We start from the raw sequence: 8491 nt of genomic DNA, 5'->3' as shown, positions 1-8491 counted from the left end.
TGATTTATTTGGACATTCCTTCATTGTTTCAAGATGGCTGCTGGAGCTCCAACAGTTGCAATCTGAACTTCAGGCAACAGAAAGGGCAGCAGGGATAAAAAAGGGCCTTATTGGAAGCCTCAATCAATGACTTGCTTCCATCACATCTGCCACCCTTAAATGTAAAGGAGATTGGAAAATGTAAGGTTTTTCCCCTATGAGGCATATTTTTTACTCCAATAATGTAGAGAGAAGGGGAAGGTGGATATTGGGTAGGAAACTAGTAGTTTCTTTCTCAATACACAACCAACAATTCAGTAGTGTGGGAAAATATGAACACAGTTGTGAGGTTCATGTAAACTGAACTTGTGTGCAATTTGATCAAACTTTTCTATGTCCATATGCGCTCATGACTTACTCTTCTACTCTCTCCTTAGATTACTTATCTAAAAAGCCTTTTGCTCTCCTCAAGGTCAGGGGCCTTATTTGCTCACTGATTAGCAATGTACTTTGCCCATAGTAGGTCCAAAAAAGACTCATTGAATTATTTGATGCATGGGAACTGAATTGGATGCTTGGTGACAGAAATATTTATACAAATACTTACTATATGAAACAATCACTGATATTCTCAATTATTTTAGACTGAGAAAAAAATTACGAGGGAGATGTGTCTTCTTAACACTTCTTCAAGATGTATCATTCTGTGGGACACTGCTTGAATGAGGGAATAAAACTGAAGTTTCCTGCTTATCCTTCCACACCCATCTTAAGTGTCATGGATTCTATAAAACTTCTTTCTTTTTTATGTAAAAAGAGAAGATTACTCTGCCAGTCAAACATGACACCTACCATGCACCATGCAAGTCAAAGAGAAGAATCTATTGGTGATTTCTGATCCTGACTGCAAATCAGAATTACTGGGAGAGTTGTTGTAAAATACAGATTCCCAGGGCTCTGCCCCAGCGATTCAGATCCGCAGTCTGTAATTTCATAAAGCACTCCAGATAATTAGGCTGTTCAGCCACACGTAGACATCTCTGGGGCAGAGTCCTCCCTTCTTTGTACCACTGCCATGGCTTCCCTTTGTAGCATTGATCACATGCTAGGTTAGCTTGCTCTCCTGTCTGTAACTCCAACAGACCCTGAAGGTGGGGCCATCTTCTCTCTTGGCATTCTCATCTGCAGCCCAGTGTCTGAGGGCCTGATGCATAGTAAGTGATCTGTAATTATTTAAGATAATTCTGGTATTTAAGCAAATTGAAGGTACAATTATCCACCTCTACAGACTCCCAGGTGATGCTGAGAACACTAGCACAAAGAAGCTTGTCTTATCTACCAAGCAACTTGTCTTAACTTTGAACTCAGGGACAGAATGTTCTATGGATGTGACCAAAAAGGAGTTTCTAACACACTGGGTAGTGAGTCAGCTTGCGAAGCCTGAGTATCTTGAACAGTACTTAATTGTCACCAAATAACACCTCTACAAATGGTTGTGATGCTGGTTACCTGTGGTGGTTATAAGGTTTATGAAATAATACATGTAAAGTGCTTAGCATGGTACCAGGAGCAAAACGATTACTCAATAAATGTTAGTTGATAGTGGTGATAATTACAACTATAATTATAAGAGAAAACCCTGCTTACTAAAAGAAACTTAGGACATATAGAAAAGCATAATGAAGCAACCAAAAATGTACCTTTAATTGTGCCAGGAAAATCAATAGCCTTTTATTAGTATAATTTTTTCCAGTTTTTTTCCAAGCATCTATACTAACACATATTTTTAAAAATATATATAGGATATATTAAAGGTTAATATTATTTCTAAATATTTTAATATGTTATTTTACTTTAAATGTATTATTTATATTACATATAAGTTACATATATAATATTTTAAATGTAAACAATATGATATCTTATACTATAACATAATATAAATAATGTCTATAACTAGGAATAAGTATACCCAGTTTTGTATCAAGCAGCCGCGTCCTTGGAGATGACTCTTTATGCCTTTCCCTGTTTCACTAGCTTCATTGTTCTGGGCTCCTTTAGCCACTGCCCTCTCTTCCACTGTCTAGAGAACCCTGTCCCGTGCTCCACATAGGCCAGCCTAGGGTAGCAAGGCTGGACTGTTCTAATAGTGACAATAATGAGTGTGACCAGGAGGCCTGAACAGCCTGATCCTGCTTGTGGGGTCTGCTGAGCTCTGGTCACTTTATGTTGCCAATGAGGGGACTCTTTTACCTTCAAGCTGTGCTCATGTTCATTCACGGGCCTCCCTTCTGTGCCAATCAGAAAGATGACATGTGGTTGTCTCTCTTGGTTGCCACACGTTAAGCCTCAGCTCACAATGGGTACTTGGTCTGGAACTATCCTGGGCATTTGAAAGTGACATTGCTATTTCCTACAATCTAACACTTGTGAATCATTTCTAGCCAAAGGTAAAAATTTACATTTCAATGCCCAGCAAGTTTTAGCACATTTAAGAAATTGGCCAGAGCCGTCCAGCCCTTATACACAGGTTTTGTTAATGAATTTGGCAGAGAGTAGTTGCATTCCTAGGCTAAGTATTAGAACAAAAAGGACCTGTTTTCCTACGTAATGAATTGCTGAGAAATTATTCAAAATTTGACTTAAAAAGCCTCTTGCCAGTGAGCTCAACTCTCTGAGCCATGAATTAGATAAAGGGCTTTTAGAAACCCACAGAGGGAAACCCTCTGAGGATTTATGTGGGTGAGGAGAGAATGTCTGTCCAGTGCTACCACCTCCTCCCAAGTGCTTGTGCATGATGCAGAGGCTCAGGGATCCTGCATACAAATGCCAAAGCTGATTGCAGCCGCAGCAAGGGTGGGCTCAGCAATGTTCATGCTGCACCCTGGCCCAAGACTCCCAGCTGCAGCTTCCACTGAAGTGTAGCAGTGTACTGCCTCTCCCCTGCCCCGAGTCAGAGGCCACAGGTGAAAGAATGGTCAAGAGGACAGGGAAGGCCTCCTCCCCAGTCCCTAAAGACATTGTCCTTCCTAAAGGACAATATCTTCCTTAAAAACCTCTTCCTAAATACTTTCCTAAAGATGTTGTCCTGGCCAGGCATGGTAGCTCACACCTGTAATCGGAGCACTCTGGAAGGCCGAGGCAGGAAGATTGCTTGAGCCCAGGAGTTCAAGACCAGCCTGGCCAACATGGTGAAACCCAGTCTCTACTAAAAATACAAAATAAATAAATAAATAAATAAATAAAAAATAACCAGGTGCTGTGGCACATTTCTGTAATCCCAGCTACTTGGGAGGCTGAGGTGGGAGGATCACTTGAAGCCAGGAAACAGAGGTTGTAGTCAGCCAAGATCTCACTACTGCACTCCAGCCTAGGTGACAGAGGAAGACCCTGTATCCAAAAAAAAAAAAAAAGTCCCTGTCTCCATCCTCAACACTAGTTCAGATACGATCTGAAGATCTGAACTTCTCATGACATTGGGGCTTATAGCTCCTGAGTGTATATGGAAGAGTGTTTAAAGATGATTCCAGGCCAGGCGTGGGGGCTCATGCCTGTAATCCCAGCACTTTGGCAGGCCAAGGCGGGCAGATCATAAGGTCAGGAGATCGAGACCACCCTGGCCAACATGGTGAAATCCCATCTGTACTAAAAATACAAAAATTAGCTGGCCGTGGTGGCGCACACCTATAGTCCCACCTACTCAGGAAGCTGAGGCAGGAGAATCACTTGAATCTGGGAGGCGGAGGTTGCAGTGAGCCAAGATCACACCACTGTACTCCAGCCTGGGCGACAGAGCGAGACTCCATCTCAAAAAAAAAAAAAAAAAAAAAAAAAAAGATGATTCCATATAAATGAGGTACCACACACAAGGAACAGAATTCCTTTCAGGAAAAGAGCTCTAAGAGTGAAGGTTGTAGTGACCAACCAAGAAGGTATCAGACTGCGATGGGATTTCATGATGTCCTTTAACCAAGCTTTCCCTAAAAACAAGGGCACTCACAGGCACACAGAGCTGTTCAGTGCATTGACATTTTATCCCTGCCTACATTTTTCCCAGATATGAGATAAAGAGTCTATTTCTTGCCCTGTTTAACTTTGATTACCTATCAGCCTACCTGCCTTCCCTGACCCAGGTGTATCTCCGATTCGACTATGCCTCATGCCTGCTGCCCACTCCAACCGTGTGTGCCCTTGGACTGCCAGCTTGGAGCTCTGGCCTGGCTCCCACTAACTACTTGGGCATGAGGACAACCTGGATATGACATCTGTCAGTCCAATGATGGCCAAGATAGTCTGGCAACACCTACTTTGTTTGATTTCCAAGAGATTCCAAAAACTAGCAATCTCATGGAAGCAATGAGTGATTTCCTCTCTAATCAGGGTTTACATGCTCTTAAAGAAGGAAATAAGTAAGGGACAAGAGGGTTTTTTAAAATATTGGAGCCAGAAAGATATAATGGGTGAGCATGTCCAGAAGTATTGCGCCAGACTTCCCCAGTATAAAAACTATAAAAGCACAAAATTCCCTTCACGGATAGTCAATGGGCCTGGAGATGTCATCATTCTAGGGGTGAAAAATCCCATGTTTCTACTTCCAATAGCTGTCTTCTCAAAGTTCAAGAAAGCATAGACCCAAGAGCCCACATTGTTTCCCAGGAGCTAGAAGGCAGATTGATATTAACAAGAGTTTTGGTAGATCCTTAAAGCATGGCCTGAAAGCTGGTTGGCTCAGTTGGTTAGAACCCTGCAGCAAGCGGATTAAGTTTGCATCAACAGATGGCCCAGCCAGCATTCTTCCCATTTGTGGATGGGAGGAATTACCCCCAGTTTCTGTATGGTCACACTGGGACAGATGAATGAGTGTTTATGTCATTCTTCCTTTAATCCAGTACATCTGTACTGAGTACAATCACCAGCACTGGAGTTGGTGCTTCAAAATATAAAAATAAGTGTAAGTGTATAAAGTAGTTGAAGATTGCTTCAAATTCATTATTTTGTTTTTCCTCTTCATTCTAGGGCTCTTGAAGCTGAAATCTTAAACTGGAAATCTCAGCCCTAAGTTTTCCAGACATTGTGCTCCACGTCAGCAAGGTATTAACAGTTATATACTCTCCAGTTGTTGGAATCTGGGATTTGTCTGGCAACTGCATGCCCTCGATCAAAGCCATGACCAACTGCCGTGTCATCGTTGTGCTATTATTGACTTTGTTTCTTGACTTGTACCTAAAGATGCCTCCTGGGTGTGAAGTTTTTCTTTAAATACTGAACTACATTTGTGAGGTTTGGAGAGTTCGCCTAGCTTTTGCCCGTACCTATTCTTGAGGAATGAACACTGATCTGTCTGTAACCAGCACTACTGGGTGAAGTCCTAGACCACACTTGGGCCACCCCTTGACTTACATGCTGTCTTCTGCCTATGCCACTTCCACATCAGGAACACCTGGTTATTGATGTCGTTTGGTCAGGGCTGAGCACGACATTTGCCATTTGGATGACCGGTGAACAATCCCTCATGATCCACCTTTGGTCTTACCATGTCCTGGCTTCCTCTCTCTAACTGACTCACACTGAGGTTTCTGCAAAAATTGGAGCTGAAACTCTTAGGACATAAAAACTTATGCTAAGTGAATTCTACCATCCATTTTATGCTAGTTGTCAGTATTATTCCTTTCCCATATGGATAGAAACCAGTATTGTAATCTCTCAAAGCATTTCCTGAATCAGAGCTATTTCACTCTCTACGTCAGTATTCCTCAAAGCTTCCAAACCCAACTGTCTCATCTGTTTAAAGCGAAGAATTTTAAATCCCTCCATTTCTACATCGCTTTGGTCTTGCCAAACATGAACCTCTAGGTTGAAAAGTCAGAACTTTAGAAGTTAGAAGAATGAGAAACTTATATAAATAATAGGTACTTAATAATAAGTACTAGCTGTACTACAAATTAATTAGCAGTAAAATGTAATTAGCTGTAAAATACAGTAAGATGAAAAGGGTGTGACCTAGAAAGCATCCAAAGATGTTGACAATAACACATTATTTGTCCTTCTGTTTTTTAAAGGTCTTGAATTGCCCACGGAAGATGCCTGTTGTCTTTTCTTTCTAAGTATGCTCTCTTCTGGTGATGAAATCACTCTTCTTTTTTTCTCATGCTCTGCTAATGTAGTACCCCTGACTACAAGGGTGACATGTGGACCAGGCCTTGCTAATCAGAACATTCCATTCCCCAGGATTAGTTCAAGGATGAACATGTGACTTAAGCCAGACAAATCAGGGGCAGCCTATTTTTTGGGTATTAATGTTAACATTAAGGACTATGGGAACTTTTGTTTGTTAGGAGACATTTTGCTCATCATACATAGAAACCCTGCTACCATGGAGGACAGCAAGGTCATAGGATGCAACAAAACATATTTCTGATGATGCCACCTGACCTAGCCAAGCTTGAAGCTCCGTCTCATGAACTATTCAGTGGCATGAACACTTTGTGCTTTCCTTACATTATCTTGAGTTAAATGTCTCCTCACATTTTAAATCAAAACATTCCTGACAACTATGGGTCTTCTCTTTAGGAATGATGAGGATTTAGCCAGGGACACAATGAAATTATGGGGAAGAAAGTAGTGGGTGTTCCTGTACATACAAGGCAAGTAATGTACAAGTCAAGCTCACAGCAATTAACAGAGTTTAGCTTTTAAAAGTATTTCTTCTCTTTCAGAGGGAGGTTGACATTTGAAAACAAAAGATGTATTTTACTCTAGAGGCCCAGATAGTTATGACATGAAAACCACAGTTTTCAAATATTGCTGGCTGAAGTCATTGGAAATTGCTGCATGAGCAAACAAACCTGAGGGTAATCCAATTTTTTTTAAGCATTTAGAACTAAAGTACAATGAATCACATGACAAACCTCTCTGCCCTTCCACTTTGTCATGAAAATGCTAAGTGCTGAGCCTTATCATCACATGAACACATCATGATACATAATTTATTTTAGGACCAGGGTAATTTGCAGGCACTATCAATTGGCAGCATAGAACAGAAAAAATGAAAGTAATAGTGGCTTGAACAGGACAGGAGCTGCTCTGGCAGCTCTACTAAGTCATCAGAGACCCAGGTCCCTCCCAGCTCTCCCCTCTGCCGTCCCTGGGGCTCTGAGATGTCTTGTTGAACTCCAGCCTCATATTTTTGCTCTAGGCAGCTAGACAGATGTAGGGACCAAGAGCATGACCCTTCCTTTTTGGAAACTTCCAGAAGTCACATGGAACTCTATGGCCAAACTTAGTCACATGGTCACTGCCAACTACTTTATGGCTTGGTGAAGGTAGTCTTTCAATTGGGTGGCAATGTGCCCAAGTAAAGAGCAGGGCTAATATTACATAGAAAAAGGACAGAATGGATGCTTAGGGGTAACTAGTAGTCTGTGTGTGTTGGGAGGGGTATGTAACAGGGTGGAAGCAAGAATTCAGGGATCCTGAATCTTTTGAGGCTAACAGATATCGGTGCTTCCTAAACTTTTTGGGGGGAGCTATCGAATTGTTCATGATGGTGAATACTTGGTCTCTTACTTCTTTGAAAAACCTTGTGTTCCAGCTTTCTCTGCCTTGTCTTTCATAAAAATCAAGTTCCAAAAATGCACACAGTAGACATTTCCATTACCCACGGCTTTTTATTCATTGTATCAGCTAGGCTATTCATATGTTTGCTGATAATGGCTCTAAGTCAAGATTTTAATAATAAAAGTGAAATATGAATATGTTATTTTCTCTCTTACTATGCATATTTTCTAGTTCTTCCCTCTGAAAAATGAAAGCAAAACAATCTTAGCTCTTAGAGTCAATAAAAATTCATTTGGTTTAAACCTTTAGATGATGACAGAAAGAAGAATACTACAGTTTGGAGGAGGTAGACTGAAAGTTCTTTCTCAAACATTCATTGTTTATCAACTCCCACTGCCTCCTCCCTACCTCTCTGCAGCCTTCCAAAATTTAAAAGGCCCTTTATGGGGCAGGTTAGGGAGTCTCTGCTTGGAACTGTGCATGGATTCTAGTCTGTGTCTATTTGGTTGGCTGATTGGTGAGTAGGTGAGTTGATTGGTGAAATAAAGAAGGATTAAAGAGTATATAGAGACCTCCAGTCAAAATGTCACAATATGTTCATGCTTTGATGTACTCATGCAAAACACATGGCAAAAATGGGTTTATTAATGTGAACTGTATAAAGTTGCTGATATTTGATCATTTTACCAACAAACTGGCAATTTCATATGGTCCAGTCTAGTAATGTAAAGAGAGACAGAAAAGCAAAATGACATAGGATCAAAAATAAGACTAACATAACTTAAGATTTGGGAAAGAATCACTAAGTGATGAAAGGGGCTGAAACCACTGGCATATATGGCATCTTGAACTCAGAGAATGGTATATAGGAGCTTGGCTCTTGTGGGGTAATGAAGACTCAACATGCTCTATGTGAGATTTCTGAAGCTCGCTGCTTGAATTTGTGGAGCCACCC

This window comes from Papio anubis, chromosome 7 (genome assembly GCF_008728515.1).
Source record: "Papio anubis isolate 15944 chromosome 7, Panubis1.0, whole genome shotgun sequence".
In the NCBI taxonomy this organism is placed as follows: domain Eukaryota; kingdom Metazoa; phylum Chordata; class Mammalia; order Primates; family Cercopithecidae; genus Papio; species Papio anubis.
This window is presented reverse-complemented; position numbering follows the sequence as displayed.